The sequence below is a fragment of the Belonocnema kinseyi genome, chromosome 10 (genome assembly GCF_010883055.1).
Source record: "Belonocnema kinseyi isolate 2016_QV_RU_SX_M_011 chromosome 10, B_treatae_v1, whole genome shotgun sequence".
Lineage (NCBI taxonomy): Eukaryota > Metazoa > Arthropoda > Insecta > Hymenoptera > Cynipidae > Belonocnema > Belonocnema kinseyi.
In genome coordinates this window covers 100,544,521-100,553,390 of record NC_046666.1, presented here as the reverse complement: position 1 = coordinate 100,553,390, position 8,870 = coordinate 100,544,521, and the positions used below count along the sequence as shown (strand labels likewise).

At 34.2% G+C, this 8,870-nt stretch overlaps 1 protein-coding gene across 2 annotated transcripts in view; it reads left to right on the top strand.

Annotated features, from left to right (window-relative positions):
* LOC117181756 overlaps positions 1-8,870 on the top strand; it is a 102,622-nt gene that overhangs the window by 88,376 nt on the left and 5,376 nt on the right. For both annotated transcript variants that reach the window (XR_004468166.1, XM_033374720.1), the window contains exon 2: positions 7,009-7,503. The gene's annotated coding sequence lies outside the window, so the exon portion shown is untranslated. The remainder of the gene's footprint in view (positions 1-7,008; positions 7,504-8,870) is intronic.

The following is an 8,870-nucleotide window of genomic DNA, read 5'->3' as shown; positions in this document are numbered from 1 at the left end:
AGCTCTTCTTAATATTTTGACACCAAAATCATGTCGATACACCTTACCGACTGCGAGTAAAGCCACCCACGCTTTAACTTGACAGACTGTATTTAGTTTAAAAAAAAAGGCGGATAAAATTAACATTACAAGGTCGAATTTTCTTTGCGTCACAGACTACCATTTACCCTTAAACCATCCTAAATTTGTTCTGTGCCAAAGGCGCAAACACATAGGCATTTTGCAAGGAATTAGTCGCTATAGTGTGTCTCGAGCACGTTGGGACGACCCCTTGTAAAACTTGACAAGTTTACGCCTGTGGCGTAGAAAATATTTGAGACTAATCTCTAATGCATAGCCCATGCATCTTTTGGTAAACCTGGGAAAACTATCCTTTGAAACAGTTAGGCCTGAGGTTGTAAAGAGTAGAAACATAGGCAGGGGCAGGATCCATTTCATCGCGGTGTACCTGCTCGTTTTACCCTGTCCACTCGACTTCTCTTTACGTCTCTGACTGAGCGAGATTGCTATGCCGGGCTTTACCAGCGGGGGGCCCCTTTGTCCTAATCAGGCATAAAAAGCCATACATAAAAATGTTATAGTTTTGCAATCAGCAAATTAAAAATATTATTTTCGGAATCTGTGTTTTTTTGCGATTCCAACGATATGTAACTTGCAATTCAAATATTGAAATTAGACTAAGTTATGGCAGATATTAGTTTGTTTCGACCCTGACTAGATAGCATTATGAAAGTTCCCGTAGAATAGTTGAAAATGAATCAGTTTATTTGGTAGAAAATTCGCCTGTTTACAATTTTAATCGAATTTTCGGAGTTTTACCTAACTGCCTATAAGAATATTATATTTGAAACCATTTTAAAAATATCTTCGTATATTACTCCATATGCCCATGTAATTGAAATGTCAGATCCATCAATTGCCAAAAACTTTAACCATATGCAATTTAATATTTAGACAGCTAATTTCTATCAATTATATCTAATTTTTCTCCAGTTTCTTCATAGTAGGTTTAACAACTCGTCTGATTGTCTAACACTCGTAAACTAATTAGTAAATAATATTTAAATAAAATACGTAATTAGTTTTGATTTCTGAATTGCATCAATAGCACTGACAATAAAATATTATTAATTAATCGCTTTATCATAAAACCTGAATGCCTGAGGGTGTCGGCATCTTGGAACTAGAAGTATTGCCAGTTTCCATTCTGTGTTATTGAGAGAAACATTCTCCGAGGTCTTTTAATCAATCTAGGAGTTAAAGTTGGCTAAATGTTAATAATTTGTCCTTGTGTTTAATACACTAGTGTGGCCCTTATTTTTCAAAATCCTTTTTTTTCACACCCTAGTTATGTTCGATTGCCCAAGAATCGACCATCATTTTTAATATTATAAAATTATTATGTATGTCTATATGTGTATGTGTATAATAAATAACATATATTGTGTAGTGTTTTGTTAAGGATTCGTCTTTCTGGTTTAAAAATTCAAGTACTTGGTTTCAAGTATAATAATCTTCTAGGCAGTTGGGTAAAAATACGTATCTTCTATTAAATTGTCAACAGGCGAATTTTCTACCAAATAAACTGATGCATTTTCAACTATTCTACGGAAAATTCAATAATGCTATCTAGTCAGGGTAAAAAGAAACTAATATCTGCCATAGCTTAGTCTAATTTCAATATTTTAATTGCAAGTTACATATCGTTGGAATCGCAAAAAAACTTATGACAAAGAGACCTCCCGCAGCAAAGCCCGGCATAGCAATCTCGCTCGGTCAGGGACGTGAGGAGAAGTCGAGTGGAGAGGGTAAGACGAGCAGGTACACGGCGATGAAATAGAAATCGCCCGGGTCGAAAAATATCCCACAAATTAGTCCGTTTCAGGGATCCTAGATACTTTTTTGTAATTTCAATTTCACTAACTGGACTTTCTTTTTGAATTTTCAGATTAATTTGATATAAAGCCATTTAAAGTTTAAATCCCACATTGAAAACACTAACTTAAAGGCGGATCCACTCTTTAAGGCATTGTTCTAGAGGGCGATTTTATTTTTGATATATACATAAAAATGTTATAATTTTGGTGAAGATCTCTTAAAATTAGAATTATTAGTTTATCGTATCCACATTCAGGAAAAGTTCTATGAAAAAAATAATAATATTAATTATTATTAAACTTTTGTTGAAAAATAAAAATGGTAAGTACTAATATTGATATTGAAGTTCATACTCTATTTATTATTATATAAACTCCTTCTCTTTAAAAACATCATAACTTTAAATTTCAATAACATGGCTTTTAATAATTAGGTATAAGATCATTTTAATTGAAAATTCATCTCATTGGTTAAAAAATAGTTTTTTTGAATTTAAAATAATTTTTTTTACTAAAATAATTCTTTTTTGGTTGAAACTTTATTATTTTAGTCTGATATGTATCTCTTAGATTGGAAAAAATTATATTGTTGAAAACTAATTTTTCAATCTGAAAATTCAGCTATTTCACTTTTGGTAGAAAATAAATAAGAATGAAATAAAATCTGCGATAACTTATTTTAATGTTAATCTTTTGATCAAATCAGTATTTGAATTTGTGAAATTATTTATAAAACATATTTTCGAAATAAGTAATTTGTATATTTGAAGAATATTTATCATGAAATAAGTGAATTACTAATTTACTTTGGTGAAATATAATTGAAAATTAGGGGCTTAATTTTCACAAGTCCAGATTAAAAGATAACTTTCATAATTTGTTGAAATTATTTTTAAGTTCTAATTTATACGACTTTTTTTTATTGTAATTTGAGAAATATCCAGCATTCAGAAAAATAGTATGATGCAATTTTCTTAATTTGTTATGTATAATTGTAATTTATTATGCATAGTTGTATAATTGTTACCAACTCCAACCTTCCCTACCGACTTTATCAAATTGTATCCTGTTTCATCAAGTGAGTAGCAGGCAGTGGGCAGGTAAGCCATGGACATAGGAAACAAGGTACTAGGCATGCCATTGCGGGGGTGATGCAATGAGGGGGGAGGTCCGCTACCTTTTGATGTCCCGCGACAAACATAGCAGAGTCCACATGTTTATATTTTCATGCACAGTTTGTTGGCAAAAATGCTCGTGCGCATAATCAAATGGCACATCATAAGATGGCGGCTCTCCCCACTCATGGAATTCTCCCCCCTCCCGTGGATTCAACCCCGCTCGGCCACGTTAGGATGGCATGTCTAGTCCCGTGTTTCCTATGTCCATGAGGTAAGCCAAAGATATTATAAGCCGAAATGCGGCAAGTGTATAGTTCGAGGAACTAATTGTAGACGGCGCTCCTGCCGAAAATTGCCCGATCCCCCCATGCCTCTTAACCCGAAGATCATATCAGAAATTACTGGAAAGTTTCAAAAACATTTATCTCTTAATTGTTAGGTTGTGATAAAATCATCCGTAAATGAATTATTTGTTGTCGCTGGCACATTCTCATCGTGCGCTGTGCCCGTGGCTCGCAAGTTTGAGCGCGCCTAGAGCGCGTGTCTGTTGATTTCCGTGATTCGCACTCAGATCGTTATTCTTTGCAATTAGAATGCTTGAATGAAACTTTATCAAAAAGATCTCTTTAGATCGCAGTTTATATGCTTGTTCATATTTTAAATTGTATACTTAAATAAGTATAGTTAAAGATTAAGTTTCTCAAAGCTATGTACGCTTTGAGGTACACAATATTATCGTGACACTCGCGCTGCGCACTTGTTTTTTGACAGACAGTTGTAAATTTATATTTTCTGAACCAACTTAAAATAAATTTAAAAAATATAATCGATTTTTTTTAATTTTTCTCAATCTCGCGTTGTTATGCTAATAAGAGGATTTTGGTTTTCATATTATTTTTTATAGATAAATCAAAATATCCTACAAGTCTTCTTTTAGATTTTTTTCGTATTTCGCGTCTTTTCGCGTAATATTGAAATTTTCGATTTTCTGCATGTATTACTTACGATAGAACAAAATTACGAGTCCTATTGAAAAGCGGTTAAAAGAAATTTTGTATGATTTTTGAAAACCTATCATTTTTCTTTGAGACATTTTGTCGTATTTTGCGTCATTTGGTTCAAAATTTGAATGTCGTGGTGTCAAATTTCGGAAAATTCTAATACTTTCTCCATCATAAATAATAAGAATGTAATAATTGAATACAAATTTGTATCACTTTTTTGGCCGAATAACTTTTTTCTATCAATTTATTTTTGTACCTTTTGTTCTTTTTCCACAAACTGTTTATTTTTATTTTTAATGCCATTTTTATGATTAAAAAAAACTACGTGTACTGACAAAAAGTAATTAATAACAAATTTATAGATCTTTTTCGGATGAACAATTTTTTTTAAATCATTTTATTTTTTCGTAACTTGTAGCATGTTTTCACAAATTTTTTTCTCAGATTTTCAATGTTATTTTTCGCTAATAAAACAAAAGGTACGCGTCGTATCAAGAAGTGATTGTTTACCAATTTATAGATCTTTTTTGAGATCCCAATTTTTGTTGATTCATCTTCTTTCGTATCCTGCATAGTTTGACCACAAATTGAGATTTTTCATTTCTAATGATTTTTTGTGGAATAAAAATGAGAATTTTCGATTTTACAAAAAAATCCAAAAAGTTTCTATGATAATCTTGTAAGGCTTTTAAATAGCAATGTTTTTCTTTACTTTCCTTTTATTTATATTGTACGCTGTTTGGCTTAAAATTTTGATTTTCAATTGATATTAAAAATTCTGAAAATGCTATAACTCTGAGATTTTTTTTTGTATAAAAAAAAGTCATCAGGATAAATTTTTTGGCTTTCTGAGCACTATTAATAGCCGTAAATAAAAATTTTAAGTAGAAAAAAATGGTCCCAAACTTTTTTCAAATGCTCTAACTTTATGAAATTTTGTCCAAAATGGCTGTTTAATGAACTCGTCCTTTCTTTTCGCACTTTTCGGACCTTTCTTTTCTTATACTTTCTTAATCATAAATGATGAAAATGAGGAAAATGAGAGGACCTTTCATTTTTTTTATTATTTTGAGTTTTTAAATCATTTGAATTCTTTAAAGTAAATCGCTGTTACCTTTGTCTTTCTCTTATAAGGATAATTTCATTAAATACAAAAATCGAAACTTTAAGGGTCCGTCAGTAAACTGCATTACTAATTGCATGGGGGGGTGGTCCTGCTAAAAACTATGGTTCGAACAGGGGTATGAGGCTCATGTAAGAAAAGTTACGAACTTAGATAACATTTAGTATGTTTCCTTATTATTAACTTTTAAAGAATTGTTCTTTCTTTCTCTGTTTTTAAGAAACCCCTTTTCCTCATTTTTTTTCGCTGAAATGCTTTTTGGTAGAAAGTCTACTCTTATATTTGTGGTTCGGAATTCAACTCATTTGTTTAAAAATTCTAGTATTCAGTTGAAAATTTTATTATTCTGTAAAAAATGCAATTATTTTGTTAAAGAGTCATCTTGTTTAGTTAGGAATTTAGAAGCTTGGTTAAAAGTTGAAATACTTTCTAAAAAAATTATTCTTTTGGTTTTAGATTCATCTCTTTGGTCGAAAATTTTGCTATTCTATTTTTAGAAAATTAATCTTCTGCGGATAAAAAGTTATTTTTAGGCCGAACGCTTTTGTTAAAAATGAAACTATTTTGTTGAAGATTCGTTTTCTTTAATAAGAATTCTTTTTTTTTTAAATAGCAAGGTAAATATTTCATTTTTGATTTGAATAGATATTTTTATCAAAAATTAATATTTTCTGGTAAAATAAATGTTCAGAATGGAATTGATATATTAATCATTATTGAAATGAACACTGTCAATTATTCTCTCTCTTCTCTATAAGAAATGGTTACGTGCGAAAAGTAACGTATAAGGATGAATCATAACTTGGATTTCCACGGATTCCTCGTAACGAATATCCTTCGTATCGAAATGGTTCAGTCTAGTTATTTAGGACATAAAATTCATGTTCATATGCGGCGACCTGCGAAATGTCACGTAGATTACCTACGTGACATGTGATACAATTGGTCCATAATGATGACATGTAATCGCCGATTGGTTTCCCAGCCTTTGGGAACCAAACTGTAAGGTTATAAATATAGAGGCGAGCACGCCAAACCGCCAGATTTTATCTCGCTATCTTTTACTTTTGAACGTTAACTCTTCGGCAGTTGTCAAGTCCATTTTGGATAGAATAATTTGAGTGCAAAACAAATTGATTGTTTAAATATAACTTGAAATAAATCTTTAATAATAAATAATTCTGGTGTGATGCGTGCGCATAAATCACGAAATGTACATTATTATTAAACAATTGGGTTTGTGAAGTTTAAACAAATCAGGATTATCATAATCAAATAAATAATGTCAATAACTGAATATTTAATTGTGCTACAAATGGTGTTTTGTAATAAAATTCGAGTATTTTCCCTAAACTTTGATCTTGAAATAATTAATTTGAGTCTATGTACGCATTCTTAACAAAATATTTTGCGGTAGTCGTTTTTTAAATCGACGCAAAGCAGCACCGGACCACGTTTCAACCTCCTCAAATTCTTTGCACGTCGAACTTCATGTTTTCCCAATAATAAATTGATCTAACTCTCCAATAAGTTTTAGATATTCCCTTGTGGCCTCCAACCACAGATTCATGAAATTCTTTGACAATTTTATCGCGATTTTCTTTTAATGGAATCATTATTTCTCCAGAACAAATTATTATATGAAGTCCGGTTTGCAATCTTGATTTTATTAACGTTTAATGATTCCATTGCTCTTTTAAGTGCTTCAATCCCTCCAGATATCACATTCAAAAATAATCTATCATCTTTATTATTTTTGACAATCAAACTAAATATGTATCTTCCTTTTTGTAAAAATACTACTACTTCTCCCAATTTAGAATTTCCCTGTACTAAATTGGCTGGATCAAACAATCCATGATCTTTTAATAATTCATTTGTTTCAGATTATAACAAGCCGTCAGCTGAGACAAAATGTGAAAGGTGGCCTTTACCCATAAAAACCGAATCCTTGCTGTAAGACACACAGCAATCTTGTATAACTAAGACTGATCTAAACTCTAGAGCATAAGACTCTTTTTCATCGGAAGATTTCTGCCTCTCTTGGTATGGGAGCTCCTTTCTGCCGGCTTCCGCACCCTTCCCTAGGGTTCGGGAAAACTTCAAGCCGGAATTCGTACCTCCAAACACACTCAAAAATGACGAGGAACTAGGCAACGTCAAATACTATTTTTTGAGCACCTGATTGATTTTAACCTCCGAAAGTAGCGAAGGAGAGCTAACTAGTGTTGGGACATCGATATCGAAATATCGAAAACATCGATGTTTGCTTTCGATTATCGATGTTTTGTGAATTCTGTGAGGACATTCTTTGCCTTCTAGTGGTCTTCGGCGTTTTTGCGTTTTCGGCACTCGATACATATGAACCGTGACTATTAAAGGTAAGTTAATATATATATATATATATATATGGCCTATGACAAAGCCACCGATCGCGTCCTCGGGTTGCGGATAGAGGGTCCCTGTACCAAGGGTTTCTGCTGAATATGGTTACAAAAATAAATGGGCAGTCGCGGACAATTGTCCAGGGGTGGTCCCGAAGGAATTAACCCCCAAGCGGAAGTGTCAAAACCGTGCCAAAAGCTGAATGGCACTTAGGTGAGGTGTCTAGAAGGGTGGCTCTGGGATACCGGACGACCTCACAGAGTACGCAGCCTTATCCTTGCATGCGGGGTTCTATAAGGATGGACGAACCCCTTTCCCTAGCTTCTCGTGGGAACAACAATGACAACACCAAACATAGTTGTAGTAAGTGCGGTTCAAAACAACAAAAAGCGCAGGGCTCCCGACAATAGGTCGGCCAACAATGCCGACCAATCTAAAGCTGGGGGAGCCAATGAAAATGGATTCAATGCGATGGATCGGCGGGATCTCGCGAACTTTGGGTGGACGGAGCAACTGAATCACGACTTGCTAGAGTGCTACGATGCAAGTGTGGCCCGTGAACGGGGTTACATTGCACGGCTGCATGCTCTGTGGTGCGAGAAACACCCGGAGCTATCAAACTTTTCGCAGCAACGTCTGCGAAACCATGCTGAGCTACTCCGTACAAGGGGCTATGTAAGCGGAACGCCTACTCTACCACAGCTAGAACAAGCCGGCAACAAAGAAAGAGAGGCATAGACTGGACGAAGACTCAGAAAATATAAATAGCTTCAAGGAGTTATGTGTTGCCCTCATAACACCAGATAAAGAATGCCCACCCATCACTACCGAGGAGGTGAAAAAAGTATTAAGAGGGATGAAGAACTATTCCGCACCGGGACCAGATTGTATCAAAACCTTCTGGTGGAAGAAGTTTTCTTCAACCCATCAGCATTTGGCCTGTATTTTCACCTCATATTCGGAGTCGGAAGAGCCGATTGCAGAGTGGTTGGTGCAAGGACGCACAATACTCCTGCCGAAAATAGGCAACTTAGCTGACCCGAAGAACTACAGGCCAATAACTTGTCTGAACACGCTTTATAAGATATTCACAGCTATCCTAAATGATAGGATTGTTCGGGCAATTGAACCTGTGTGGCAAGAAATGTATGAACAACGAGGCTCAAAGAAAGGTGTAGCCTGATGTCGGGAGAACCTGCTCATCGATAGATGTGTCTGTAAAGATGCAGCATTCTACCAGCGTGACCTATTGATGGCCTGCATTGATTATCGGAAAGCTTTCGATTCGACATCCCATAGACTTATCATCTGTATTTTGGAAATCTTAAAGGTTCATCCGCAAATAGTTGGGTGCATAGAGAGA